This window comes from Ascaphus truei, unplaced genomic scaffold (assembly GCF_040206685.1).
Source record: "Ascaphus truei isolate aAscTru1 unplaced genomic scaffold, aAscTru1.hap1 HAP1_SCAFFOLD_666, whole genome shotgun sequence".
Lineage (NCBI taxonomy): Eukaryota > Metazoa > Chordata > Amphibia > Anura > Ascaphidae > Ascaphus > Ascaphus truei.
The window spans coordinates 180,939-195,448 of NW_027456999.1; the positions used below are offsets into that span (position 1 = coordinate 180,939).

General features: G+C 33.3%; 12 non-coding genes across 12 annotated transcripts; all 12 read right to left on the bottom strand.

Annotated features, from left to right (window-relative positions):
- Nucleotides 1-595: 595 nt before the first annotated feature.
- TRNAL-UAG (transfer RNA leucine (anticodon UAG)) lies at nucleotides 596-677 on the bottom strand. The gene has a single exon. It is a non-coding gene; the product is annotated as a tRNA-Leu (tRNA).
- Nucleotides 678-2,250: 1,573 nt separating this feature from the next.
- On the bottom strand, nucleotides 2,251-2,332 carry TRNAL-UAG (transfer RNA leucine (anticodon UAG)). Its single transcript has one exon. It is a non-coding gene; the product is annotated as a tRNA-Leu (tRNA).
- An 866-nt stretch (nucleotides 2,333-3,198) lies between these two features.
- Nucleotides 3,199-3,280, bottom strand: TRNAL-UAG (transfer RNA leucine (anticodon UAG)). Its single transcript has one exon. It is a non-coding gene; the product is annotated as a tRNA-Leu (tRNA).
- Nucleotides 3,281-4,146: 866 nt separating this feature from the next.
- Nucleotides 4,147-4,228, bottom strand: TRNAL-UAG (transfer RNA leucine (anticodon UAG)). The gene has a single exon. It is a non-coding gene; the product is annotated as a tRNA-Leu (tRNA).
- A 1,815-nt stretch (nucleotides 4,229-6,043) lies between these two features.
- On the bottom strand, nucleotides 6,044-6,125 carry TRNAL-UAG (transfer RNA leucine (anticodon UAG)). The gene has a single exon. It is a non-coding gene; the product is annotated as a tRNA-Leu (tRNA).
- An 868-nt stretch (nucleotides 6,126-6,993) lies between these two features.
- TRNAL-UAG (transfer RNA leucine (anticodon UAG)) lies at nucleotides 6,994-7,075 on the bottom strand. Its single transcript has one exon. It is a non-coding gene; the product is annotated as a tRNA-Leu (tRNA).
- Nucleotides 7,076-7,943: 868 nt separating this feature from the next.
- TRNAL-UAG (transfer RNA leucine (anticodon UAG)) lies at nucleotides 7,944-8,025 on the bottom strand. Its single transcript has one exon. It is a non-coding gene; the product is annotated as a tRNA-Leu (tRNA).
- Nucleotides 8,026-8,891: 866 nt separating this feature from the next.
- Nucleotides 8,892-8,973, bottom strand: TRNAL-UAG (transfer RNA leucine (anticodon UAG)). The gene has a single exon. It is a non-coding gene; the product is annotated as a tRNA-Leu (tRNA).
- Nucleotides 8,974-9,839: 866 nt separating this feature from the next.
- TRNAL-UAG (transfer RNA leucine (anticodon UAG)) lies at nucleotides 9,840-9,921 on the bottom strand. The gene has a single exon. It is a non-coding gene; the product is annotated as a tRNA-Leu (tRNA).
- Nucleotides 9,922-11,736: 1,815 nt separating this feature from the next.
- Nucleotides 11,737-11,818, bottom strand: TRNAL-UAG (transfer RNA leucine (anticodon UAG)). The gene has a single exon. It is a non-coding gene; the product is annotated as a tRNA-Leu (tRNA).
- An 870-nt stretch (nucleotides 11,819-12,688) lies between these two features.
- On the bottom strand, nucleotides 12,689-12,770 carry TRNAL-UAG (transfer RNA leucine (anticodon UAG)). The gene has a single exon. It is a non-coding gene; the product is annotated as a tRNA-Leu (tRNA).
- A 1,320-nt stretch (nucleotides 12,771-14,090) lies between these two features.
- On the bottom strand, nucleotides 14,091-14,172 carry TRNAL-UAG (transfer RNA leucine (anticodon UAG)). Its single transcript has one exon. It is a non-coding gene; the product is annotated as a tRNA-Leu (tRNA).
- Nucleotides 14,173-14,510: the final 338 nt, after the last annotated feature.

The window sequence follows — 14,510 nt, forward strand, 5'->3', positions numbered from 1 at the left end:
AAATCTATGATTAATTTCAAAAGAATTTTGGCCATATTATGCTTAACAAAATATTTTGCAAACAAGCAAAATGATAAAAAAAGAACTAAAACTGTTGCGACAAGATTTTCGAAAGTATGCGCATCTTGTGCTTTTTACCAACTGCCACAAAATGTCCTGCTTTTTAAAGCAGCACTGCTTGTCACTAACATTTCAGGTGTGATTTTACCACAAAACTGTCTTTTCTATTTGCATACTGTTGATCATTCCAAATGATTTCCCATTTAGTCCTCACATTCTATATCCTCATCACTCGATATTTGGTATCATCTTCTTTTTAACTTTTGATTCGTTTTTGTTTCAAAGCCTCCCTTTTTCAGTGATTACAGAGTTATAATGTAACAGTAAGTTTTGTCTTGAAAATGTGGATGTCATTCTATGTTTACTAAGACTTTCTTACAGATGTATCTTTATCAATATAGAATGTTACCTACTCCAAAATACTCTGTTTTAATAATATCAGATAACACAAAATAAGAAGCAAACAAAACAGATAAAATCTATGTGAAAACAAAACACGTAACTTCACTACGATGTCATCTTGAAAATACAGATATGGCAGCGGTGGGATTTGAACCCACGCCTCTTGCGAGACTGGAGCCTAAATCCAGCGCCTTAGACTGCTCGGCCACGCTACCGATAGGTGCTGTTTGAGACAAAATGAGGGGGTGAAAAAAATTATTGAGGCTCAATGGTTTTCATTATAAATGTTATTGTCGCTATTTTTTAACTATGTGTACAATATATATATACATTTCAATCTTCAAGAATATCTATTTAGGAGTGACATTCAAATCTTTGGCCCACGATTGCAAACTTGGAGAAAAATGCCTTTTTTCATACACACAAAACTTTGCAAAAATGTGCTCACTGTATGGTCATTCTTCCATGAAAACTTTGGAATTTTTCAAATCTATGATTAATTTCAAAAGAATTTTGGCCATATTATGCTTAACAAAATATTTTGCAAACAAGCAAAATGATAAAAAAAGAACTAAAACTGTTGCGACAAGATCTTCGAAAGTTTGCGCATCTTGTGCTTTTTACCAACTGCCACAAAATGTCCTGCTTTTTAAAGCAGCACTGCTTGTCACTAACATTTCAAGTGTGATTTTACCACAAAACTGTATTTTCTATTTGCATACAGTTGATCATTCCAAATGATTTCCCATGTAGTCCTCACATTCTATTTCCTCATCACTCGATATTTGGTATCATCTTCTTTTTAACTTTTGATTCGTTTTTGTTTCAAAGCCTCCCTTTTTCAGTGATTACAGAGTTATAATGTAACAGTAAGTTTTGTCTTGAAAATGTGGATGTCATTCTAGGTTTACTAAGGCTTTCTTACAGATGTATCTTTATCAATATAGAATGTTACCTACTCCAAAATACTCTGTTTTAATAATATCAGAAAACACAAAATAAGAAGTAAACAAAACAGATATGTGTACAATATATATAGATACATTTCAATCTTCAAGAATATCTATTTAGGAGTGACATTCAAATCTTTGGCCCACGATTGCAAACTTGGAGAAAAATGCCTTTTTTCATACACACAAAACTTTGCAAAAATGTGCTCACTGTATGGTCATTCTTCCATGAAAACTTTGGAATTTTTCAAATCTATGATTAATTTCAAAAGAATTTTGGCCATATTATGCTTAACAAAATATTTTGCAAACAAGCAAAATGATAAAAAAAGAACTAAAACTGTTGCGACAAGATTTTCGAAAGTATGCGCATCTTGTGCTTTTTACCAACTGCCACAAAATGTCCTGCTTTTTAAAGCAGCACTGCTTGTCACTAACATTTCAAGTGTGATTTTACCACAAAACTGTCTTTTCTATTTGCATACTGTTGATCATTCCAAATGATTTCCCATTTAGTCCTCACATTCTATATCCTCATCACTCGATATTTATCTTCTTTTTAACTTTTGATTCGTTTTTGTTTCAAAGCCTCCCTTTTTCAGTGATTACAGAGTTATAATGTAACAGTAAGTTTTGTCTTGAATATGTGGATGTCATTCTATGTTTACTAAGACTTTCTTACAGATGTATCTTTATCAATATAGAATGTTACCTACTCCAAAATACTCTGTTTTAATAATATCAGATAACACAAAATAAGACGCAAACAAAACAGATAAAATCTTTGTGAAAACAAAACACGTAACTTCACTACGATGTCATCTTGAAAATACAGATATAGCAGCGGTGGGATTTGAACCCACGCCTCTTGCGAGACTGGAGCCTAAATCCAGCGCCTTAGACCGCTCGGCCACGCTACCGATAGGTGCTGTTTGAGACAAAATGAGGGGGTGAAAAAAATTATTGAGGCTCAATGGTTTTCATTATAAATGTTATTGGCGCTATTTTTTAACTATGTGTACAATATATATATACATTTCAATCTTCAAGAATATCTATTTAGGAGTGACATTCAAATCTTTGGCCCACGATTGCAAACTTGGAGAAAAATGCCTTTTTTCATACACACAAAACTTTGCAAAAATGTGCTCACTGTATGGTCATTCTTCCATGAAAACTTTGGAATTTTTCAAATCTATGATTAATTTCAAAAGAATTTTGGCCATACTATGCTTAACAAAATATTTTGCAAACAAGCAAAATGATAAAAAAAGAACTAAAACTGTTGCGACAAGATTTTCGAAAGTATGCGCATCTTGTGCTTTTTACCAACTGCCACAAAATGTCCTGCTTTTTAAAGCAGCACTGCTTGTCACTAACATTTCAGGTGTGATTTTACCACAAAACTGTCTTTTCTATTTGCATACTGTTGATCATTCCAAATGATTTCCCATTTAGTCCTCACATTCTATATCCTCATCACTCGATATTTGGTATCATCTTCTTTTTAACTTTTGATTCGTTTTTGTTTCAAAGCCTCCCTTTTTCAGTGATTACAGAGTTATAATGTAACAGTAAGTTTTGTCTTGAAAATGTGGATGTCATTCTATGTTTACTAAGACTTTCTTACAGATGTATCTTTATCAATATAGAATGTTACCTACTCCAAAATACTCTGTTTTAATAATATCAGATAACACAAAATAAGAAGCAAACAAAACAGATAAAATCTATGTGAAAACAAAACACGTAACTTCACTACGATGTCATCTTGAAAATACAGATATGGCAGCGGTGGGATTTGAACCCACGCCTCTTGCGAGACTGGAGCCTAAATCCAGCGCCTTAGACTGCTCGGCCACGCTACCGATAGGTGCTGTTTGAGACAAAATGAGGGGGTGAAAAAAATTATTGAGGCTCAATGGTTTTCATTATAAATGTTATTGTCGCTATTTTTTAACTATGTGTACAATATATATATACATTTCAATCTTCAAGAATATCTATTTAGGAGTGACATTCAAATCTTTGGCCCACGATTGCAAACTTGGAGAAAAATGCCTTTTTTCATACACACAAAACTTTGCAAAAATGTGCTCACTGTATGGTCATTCTTCCATGAAAACTTTGGAATTTTTCAAATCTATGATTAATTTCAAAAGAATTTTGGCCATATTATGCTTAACAAAATATTTTGCAAACAAGCAAAATGATAAAAAAAGAACTAAAACTGTTGCGACAAGATTTTCGAAAGTATGCGCATCTTGTGCTTTTTACCAACTGCCACAAAATGTCCTGCTTTTTAAAGCAGCACTGCTTGTCACTAACATTTCAAGTGTGATTTTACCACAAAACTGTCTTTTCTATTTGCATACTGTTGATCATTCCAAATGATTTCCCATTTAGTCCTCACATTCTATATCCTCATCACTCGATATTTGGTATCATCTTCTTTTTAAATTTTGATTCGTTTTTGTTTCAAAGCCTCCCTTTTTCAGTGATTACAGAGTTATAATGTAACAGTAAGTTTTGTCTTGAAAATGTGGATGTCATTCTATGTTTACTAAGGCTTTCTTACAGATGTATCTTTATCAATATAGAATGTTACCTACTCCAAAATACTCTGTTTTAATAATATCAGAAAACACAAAATAAGAAGTAAACAAAACAGATAAAATCTTTGTGAAAACAAAACACATAACTTCACTAAGATGTCATCTTGACAACACAGAAATGGCAGCGGTGGGATTTGAACCCACGCCTCTTGCGAAACTGGAGCCTAAATCCAGCGCCTTAGACTGCTCGGCCACGCTACCGATAGGTGCTGTTTGAGACAAAATGAGGGGGTGAAAAAAATTATTGAGGCTCAATGGTTTTCATTATAAATGTTATTGTCGCTATTTTTTAACTATGTGTACAATATATATATACATTTCAATCTTCAAGATTATCTATTTAGGAGTGACATTCAAATCTTTGGCCCACGATTGCAAACTTGGAGAAAAATGCCTTTTTTCATACACACAAAACTTTGCAAAAATGTGCTCACTGTATGGTCATTCTTCCATGAAAATTATGGAATTTTTCAAATCTATGATTAATTTCAAAATAATTTTGGCCATTTTATGCTTAACAAAATATTTTGCAAACAAGCAAAATGATAAAAAAAGAACTAAAACTGTTGCGACAAGATTTTCGAAAGTTTGCGCATCTTGTGCTTTTTACCAACTGCCACAAAATGTCCTGCTTTTTAAAGCAGCACTGCTTGTCACTAACATTTCAAGTGTGATTTTACCACAAAATTGTCTTTTCTATTTGCATACTGTTGATCATTCCAAATGATTTCCCATTTAGTCCTCACATTCTATATCCTCATCACTCGATATTTGGTATCATCTTCTTTTTAACTTTTGATTCGTTTTTGTTTCAAAGCCTCCCTTTTTCAGTGATTACAGAGTTATAATGTAACAGTAAGTTTTGTCTTGAAAATGTGAATGTCATTCTATGTTTACTAAGGCTTTCTAACAGATGTATTTTTATCAATATAGAATGTTACCTACTCCAAAATACTCTGTTTAATAATATCAGAAAACACAAAATAAGAAGTAAACAAAACAGATAAAATCTTTGTGAAAACAAAACACGTAACTTCACTAAGATGTCATCTTGAAAACACAGAAATGGCAGCGGTGGGATTTGAACCCACGCCTCTTGCGAGACTGGAGCCTAAATCCAGCGCCTCAGACCGCTCGGCCACACTACCGATAGGTGCTGTTTGTGACAAACTGAGGGGGTGAAAAAAATTATTGAGGCTCAATGGTTTTCATTATAAATGTTATTGTCGCTATTTTTTAACTATGTGTACAATATATATATATACATTTCAATCTTCAAGAATATCTATTTAGGAGTGACATTCAAATCTTTGGCCCACGATTGCAAACTTGGAGAAAAATGCCTTTTTTCATACACACAAAACTTTGCAAAAATGTGCTCACTGTATGGTCATTCTTCCATGAAAACTTTGGAATTTTTCAAATCTATGATTAATTTCAAAAGAATTTTGGCCATATTATGCTTAACAAAATATTTTGCAAACAAGCAAAATTATAAAAAAAGAACTAAAACTGTTGCGACAAGATTTTCGAAAGTTTGCGCATCTTGTGCTTTTTACCAACTGCCACAAAATGTCCTGCTTTTTAAAGCAGCACTGCTTGTCACTAACATTTCAAGTGTGATTTTACCACAAAATTGTCTTTTCTATTTGCATACTGTTGATCATTCCAAATGATTTCCCATTTAGTCCTCACATTCTATATCCTCATCACTCGATATTTGGTATCATCTTCTTTTTAATTTTTTATTCGTTTTTGTTTCAAAGCCTCCCTTTTTCAGTGATTACAGAGTTATAATGTAACAGTAAGTTTTGTCTTGAAAATGTGAATGTCATTCTATGTTTACTAAGGCTTTCTAACAGATGTATCTTTATCAATATAGAATGTTACCTACTCCAAAATACTCTGTTTTAATAATATCAGAAAACACAAAATAAGAAGTAAACAAAACAGATAAAATCTTTGTGAAAACAAAACACGTAACTTCACTAAGATGTCATCTTGAAAATACAGATATGGCAGCGGTGGGATTTGAACCCACGCCTCTTGCGAGACTGGAGCCTAAATCCAGCGCCTTAGACCGCTCGGCCACACTACCGATAGGTGCTGTTTGCGACAAACTGAGGGGGTGAAAAAAATTATTGAGGCTCAATGGTTTTCATTATAAATGTTATTGTCGCTATTTTTTAACTATGTGTACAATATATATATATACATTTCAATCTTCAAGAATATCTATTTAGGAGTGACATTCAAATCTTTGGCCCACGATTGCAAACTTGGAGAAAAATGCCTTTTTTCATACACACAAAACTTTGCAAAAATGTGCTCACTGTATGGTCATTCTTCCATGAAAACTTTGGAATTTTTCAAATCTATGATTAATTTCAAAATAATTTTGGCCATTTTATGCTTAACAAAATATTTTGCAAACAAGCAAAATTATAAAAAAAGAACTAAAACTGTTGCGACAAGATTTTCGAAAGTTTGCGCATCTTGTGCTTTTTACCAACTGCCACAAAATGTCCTGCTTTTTAAAGCAGCACTGCTTGTCACTAACATTTCAAGTGTGATTTTACCACAAAATTGTCTTTTCTATTTGCATACTGTTGATCATTCCAAATGATTTCCCATTTAGTCCTCACATTCTATATCCTCATCACTCGATATTTGGTATCATCTTCTTTTTAATTTTTTATTCGTTTTTGTTTCAAAGCCTCCCTTTTTCAGTGATTACAGAGTTATAATGTAACAGTAAGTTTTGTCTTGGAAATGTGAATGTCATTCTATGTTTACTAAGGCTTTCTAACAGATGTATCTTTATCAATATAGAATGTTACCTACTCCAAAATACTCTGTTTTAATAATATCAGAAAACACAAAATAAGAAGTAAACAAAACAGATAAAATCTTTGTGAAAACAAAACACGTAACTTCACTAAGATGTCATCTTGAAAATACAGATATGGCAGCGGTGGGATTTGAACCCACGCCTCTTGCGAGACTGGAGCCTAAATCCAGCGCCTTAGACCGCTCGGCCACGCTACCGATAGGTGCTGTTTGTGAAAAACTGAGGGGGTGAAAAAAATTATTGAGGCTCAATGGTTTTCATTATAAATATTATTGTCGCTATTTTTTAACTATGTGTACAATATATATATATACATTTCAAACTTCAAGAATATCTATTTAGGAGTGACATTCAAATCTTTGGCCCACGATTGCAAACTTGGAGAAAAATGCCTTTTTTCATACACACAAAACTTTGCAAAAATGTGCTCACTGTATGGTCATTCTTCCATGAAAACTTTGGAATTTTTCAAAACTATGATTAATTTCAAAAGAATTTTGGCCATATTATGCTTAACAAAATATTTTGCAAACAAGCAAAATGATAAAAAAAGAACTAAAACTGTTGCGACAAGATTTTCGAAAGTATGCGCATCTTGTGCTTTTTACCAACTGCCACAAAATGTCCTGCTTTTTAAAGCAGCACTGCTTGTCACTAACATTTCAAGTGTGATTTTACCACAAAACTGTCTTTTCTATTTGCATACTGTTGATCATTCCAAATGATTTCCCATTTAGTCCTCACATTCTATATCCTCATCACTCGATATTTGGTATCATCTTCTTTTTAACTTTTGATTCGTTTTTGTTTCAAAGCCTCCCTTTTTCAGTGATTACAGAGTTATAATGTAACAGTAAGTTTTGTCTTGAATATGTGGATGTCATTCTATGTTTACTAAGACTTTCTTACAGATGTATCTTTATCAATATAGAATGTTACCTACTCCAAAATACTCTGTTTTAATAATATCAGATAACACAAAATAAGACGCAAACAAAACAGATAAAATCTTTGTGAAAACAAAACACGTAACTTCACTACGATGTCATCTTGAAAATATAGATATAGCAGCGGTGGGATTTGAACCCACACCTCTTGCGAGACTGGAGCCTAAATCCAGCGCCTTAGACCGCTCGGCCACGCTACCGATAGGTGCTGTTTGAGACAAAATGAGGGGGTGAAAAAAATTATTGAGGCTCAATGGTTTTCATTATAAATGTTATTGGCGCTATTTTTTAACTATGTGTACAATATATATATACATTTCAATCTTCAAGAATATCTATTTAGGAGTGACATTCAAATCTTTGGCCCACGATTGCAAACTTGGAGAAAAATGCCTTTTTTCATACACACAAAACTTTGCAAAAATGTGCTCACTGTATGGTCATTCTTCCATGAAAACTTTGGAATTTTTCAAATCTATGATTAATTTCAAAAGAATTTTGGCCATATTATGCTTAACAAAATATTTTGCAAACAAGCAAAATGATAAAAAAAGAACTAAAACTGTTGCGACAAGATTTTCGAAAGTATGCGCATCTTGTGCTTTTTACCAACTGCCACAAAATGTCCTGCTTTTTAAAGCAGCACTGCTTGTCACTAACATTTCAGGTGTGATTTTACCACAAAACTGTCTTTTCTATTTGCATACTGTTGATCATTCCAAATGATTTCCCATTTAGTCCTCACATTCTATATCCTCATCACTCGATATTTGGTATCATCTTCTTTTTAACTTTTGATTCGTTTTTGTTTCAAAGCCTCCCTTTTTCAGTGATTACAGAGTTATAATGTAACAGTAAGTTTTGTCTTGAAAATGTGGATGTCATTCTATGTTTACTAAGACTTTCTTACAGATGTATCTTTATCAATATAGAATGTTACCTACTCCAAAATACTCTGTTTTAATAATATCAGATAACACAAAATAAGACGCAAACAAAACAGATAAAATCTTTGTGAAAACAAAACACGTAACTTCACTACGATGTCATCTTGAAAATACAGATATGGCAGCGGTGGGATTTGAACCCACGCCTCTTGCGAGACTGGAGCCTAAATCCAGCGCCTTAGACCGCTCGGCCACGCTACCGATAGGTGCTGTTTGAGACAAAATGAGGGGGTGAAAAAAATTATTGAGGCTCAATGGTTTTCATTATAAATGTTATTGGCGCTATTTTTTAACTATGTGTACAATATATATATACATTTCAATCTTCAAGAATATCTATTTAGGAGTGACATTCAAATCTTTGGCCCACGATTGCAAACTTGGAGAAAAATGCCTTTTTTCATACACACAAAACTTTGCAAAAATGTGCTCACTGTATGGTCATTCTTCCATGAAAACTTTGGAATTTTTCAAATCTATGATTAATTTCAAAAGAATTTTGGCCATATTATGCTTAACAAAATATTTTGCAAACAAGCAAAATGATAAAAAAAGAACTAAAACTGTTGCGACAAGATTTTCGAAAGTATGCGCATCTTGTGCTTTTTACCAACTGCCACAAAATGTCCTGCTTTTTAAAGCAGCACTGCTTGTCACTAACATTTCAAGTGTGATTTTACCACAAAACTGTCTTTTCTATTTGCATACTGTTGATCATTCCAAATGATTTCCCATTTAGTCCTCACATTCTATATCCTCATCACTCGATATTTGGTATCATCTTCTTTTTAACTTTTGATTCGTTTTTGTTTCAAAGCCTCCCTTTTTCAGTGATTACAGAGTTATAATGTAACAGTAAGTTTTGTCTTGAATATGTGGATGTCATTCTATGTTTACTAAGACTTTCTTACAGATGTATCTTTATCAATATAGAATGTTACCTACTCCAAAATACTCTGTTTTAATAATATCAGATAACACAAAATAAGACGCAAACAAAACAGATAAAATCTTTGTGAAAACAAAACACGTAACTTCACTACGATGTCATCTTGAAAATATAGATATAGCAGCGGTGGGATTTGAACCCACACCTCTTGCGAGACTGGAGCCTAAATCCAGCGCCTTAGACCGCTCGGCCACGCTACCGATAGGTGCTGTTTGAGACAAAATGAGGGGGTGAAAAAAATTATTGAGGCTCAATGGTTTTCATTATAAATGTTATTGGCGCTATTTTTTAACTATGTGTACAATATATATATACATTTCAATCTTCAAGAATATCTATTTAGGAGTGACATTCAAATCTTTGGCCCACGATTGCAAACTTGGAGAAAAATGCCTTTTTTCATACACACAAAACTTTGCAAAAATGTGCTCACTGTATGGTCATTCTTCCATGAAAACTTTGGAATTTTTCAAATCTATGATTAATTTCAAAAGAATTTTGGCCATATTATGCTTAACAAAATATTTTGCAAACAAGCAAAATGATAAAAAAAGAACTAAAACTGTTGCGACAAGATTTTCGAAAGTATGCGCATCTTGTGCTTTTTACCAACTGCCACAAAATGTCCTGCTTTTTAAAGCAGCACTGCTTGTCACTAACATTTCAGGTGTGATTTTACCACAAAACTGTCTTTTCTATTTGCATACTGTTGATCATTCCAAATGATTTCCCATTTAGTCCTCACATTCTATATCCTCATCACTCGATATTTGGTATCATCTTCTTTTTAACTTTTGATTCGTTTTTGTTTCAAAGCCTCCCTTTTTCAGTGATTACAGAGTTATAATGTAACAGTAAGTTTTGTCTTGAAAATGTGGATGTCATTCTATGTTTACTAAGACTTTCTTACAGATGTATCTTTATCAATATAGAATGTTACCTACTCCAAAATACTCTGTTTTAATAATATCAGATAACACAAAATAAGACGCAAACAAAACAGATAAAATCTTTGTGAAAACAAAACACGTAACTTCACTACGATTTCATCTTGAAAATATAGATATAGCAGCGGTGGGATTTGAACCCACACCTCTTGCGAGACAGGAGCCTAAATCCAGCGCCTTAGACCGCTCGGCCACGCTACCGATAGGTGCTGTTTGAGACAAAATGAGGGGGTGAAAAAAATTATTGAGGCTCAATGGTTTTCATTATAAATGTTATTGTCGCTATTTTTTAACTATGTGTACAATATATATATACATTTCAATCTTCAAGAATATCTATTTAGGAGTGACATTCAAATCTTTGGCCCACGATTGCAAACTTGGAGAAAAATGCCTTTTTTCATACACACAAAACTTTGCAAAAATGTGCTCACTGTATGGTCATTCTTCCATGAAAACTTTGGAATTTTTCAAATCTATGATTAATTTCAAAAGAATTTTGGCCATTTTATGCTTAACAAAATATTTTGCAAACAAGCAAAATGATAAAAAAAGAACTAAAACTGTTGCGACAAGATTTTCGAAAGTTTGCGCATCTTGTGCTTTTTACCAACTGCCACAAAATGTCCTGCTTTTTAAAGCAGCACTGCTTGATACTAACATTTCAAGTGTGATTTTACCACAAAACTGTCTTTTCTATTTGCATACTGTTGATCATTCCAAATGATTTCCCATTTAGTCCTCACATTCTATATCCTCATCACTCGATATTTGGTATCATCTTCTTTTTAATTTTTTATTCGTTTTTGTTTCAAAGCCTCCCTTTTTCAGTGATTACAGAGTTATAATGTAACAGTAAGTTTTGTCTTGAAAATGTGGATGTCATTCTATGTTTACTAAGGCTTTCTTACAGATGTATCTTTATCAATATAGAATGTTACCTACTCCAAAATACTCTGTTTTAATAATATCAGATAACACAAAATAAGAAGTAAACAAAACAGATAAAAATCTTTGTGAAAACAAAACACGCAACTTCACTAAGATGTCATCTTGAAAACACAGAAATGGCAGCGGTGGGATTTGAACCCACGCCTCTTGCGAGACTGGAGCCTAAATCCAGCGCCTTAGACCACTCGGCCACGCTACCGATAGGTGCTGTTTGAGACAAACTGAGGGGGTGAAAAAAATTATTGAGGCTCAATGGTTTTCATTATAAATGTTATTGTCGCTATTTTTTAACTATATGTACAATATATATATATACATTTCAATCTTCAAGAATATCTATTTAGAAGTGACATTCAAATCTTTGGCCCACGATTGCAAACTTGGAGAAAAATGCCTTTTTTCATACACACAAAACTTTACAAAAATGTGCTCACTGTATGGTCATTCTTCCATGAAAACTTTGGAATTTTTCAAATCTATGATTAATTTCAAAAGAATTTTGGCCATTTTATGCTTAACAAAATATTTTGCAAACAAGCAAAATGATAAAAAAAAGAACTAAAACTGTTGCGACAAGATTTTCGAAAGTTTGCGCATCTTGTGCTTTTTACCAACTGCCACAAAATGTCCTGCTTTTTAAAGCAGCACTGCTTGATACTAACATTTCAAGTGTGATTTTACCACAAAACTGTCTTTTCTATTTGCATACTGTTGATCATTCCAAATGATTTCCCATTTAGTCCTCACATTCTATATCCTCATCACTCGATATTTGGTATCATCTTCTTTTTAATTTTTTATTCGTTTTTGTTTCAAAGCCTCCCTTTTTCAGTGATTACAGAGTTATAATGTAACAGTAAGTTTTGTCTTGAAAATGTGGATGTCATTCTATGTTTACTAAGGCTTTCTTACAGATGTATCTTTATCAATATAGAATGTTACCTACTCCAAAATACTCTGTTTTAATAATATCAGATAACACAAAATAAGAAGTAAACAAAACAGATAAAAATCTTTGTGAAAACAAAACACATAACTTCACTAAGATGTCATCTTGAAAACACAGAAATGGCAGCGGTGGGATTTGAACCCACACCTCTTGCGAGACTGGAGCCTAAATCCAGCGCCTTAGACCGCTCGGCCACGCTACCGATAGGTGCTGTTTGAGACAAACTGAGGGGGTGAAAAATTCGGCACAGTATCTGACTACAAAGTCAATATGGACAAGTCAGAAGCTCTAAATGTATCCCTATTAGACCAGGAATGGAGACTCCTACAAGCTAACTATAAATATCGATGGAGCACTACCCATATTAAATACCTAGGAGTCAGAATCTCAAGCACTTATAGCTCCCTATACCAATCCAACTACCCCCCTTGTTTAACCAAATCAAAAAAAGACCTGGAGAAATGGAAAAAGCTCCAAATTTCCTGGTTTGGAAGAATTATATCAATAAAAATGAACGTCCTGCCGAGACTTCTTTATTTCTTCCAAACACTCCCTGTCCCCATCCCAATCGCAGCCCTGAAACATATCCAGGCCCTTATGTTCCAATTCATTTGGAATGATAAACGGCCAAGAGTACCAAGGTCTGTGATGTTGTCCCACCTGGAGACTTAGGGAGGATTTGTTCCTGTAAAGTACTCTGTTTTAATAATATCAGAAAACACAAAATAAGAAGTAAACAAAACAGATATGTGTACAATATATATATATACATTTCAATCTTCAAGAATATCTATTTAGGAGTGACATTCAAATCTTTGGCCCACGATTGCAAACTTGGAGAAAAATGCCTTTTTTCATACACACAAAACTTTGCAAAAATGTGCTCACTGTATGGTCATTCTTCCATGAAAACTTTGGAATTTTTCAAATCTATGATTAATTTCAAAAGAATTTTGGCCATTTTATGCTTAACAAAATATTTTGCAAACAAGCAAAATGATAAAAAAAGAACTAAAACTGTTGCGACAAGATTTTCGAAAGTTTGCGCATCTTGTGCTTTTTACCAACTGCCACAAAATGTCCTGCTTTTTAAAGCAGCACTGCTTGATACTAACATTTCAAGTGTGATTTTACCACAAAACTGTCTTTTCTATTTGCATACTGTTGATCATTCCAAATGATTTCCCATTTAGTCCTCACATTCTATATCCTCATCACTCGATATTTGGTATCATCTTCTTTTTAATTTTTTATTCGTTTTTGTTTCAAAGCCTCCCTTTTTCAGTGATTACAGAGTTATAATGTAACAGTAAGTTTTGTCTTGAAAATGTGGATGTCATTCTATGTTTACTAAGGCTTTCTTACAGATGTATCTTTATCAATATAGAATGTTACCTACTCCAAAATACTCTGTTTTAATAATATCAGATAACACAAAATAAGAAGTAAACAAAACAGATAAAAATCTTTGTGAAAACAAAACACGCAACTTCACTAAGATGTCATCTTGAAAACACAGAAATGGCAGCGGTGGGATTTGAACCCACGCCTCTTGCGAGACTGGAGCCTAAATCCAGCGCCTTAGACCGCTCGGCCACGCTACCGATAGGTGCTGTTTGAGACAAACTGAGGGGGTGAAAAAAATTATTGAGGCTCAATGGTTTTCATTATAAATGTTATTGTCGCTATTTTTTAACTATATGTACAATATATATATACATTTCAATCTTCAAGAATATCTATTTAGGAGTGACATTCAAATCTTTGGCCCACGATTGCAAACTTGGAGAAAAATGCCTTTTTTCATACACACAAAACTTTACAAAAATGTGCTCACTGTATGGTCATTCTTCCATGAAAACTTTGGAATTTTTCAAATCTATGATTAATTTCAAAAGAATTTTGGCCATTTTATGCTTAACAAAATATTTTGCAAACAAGC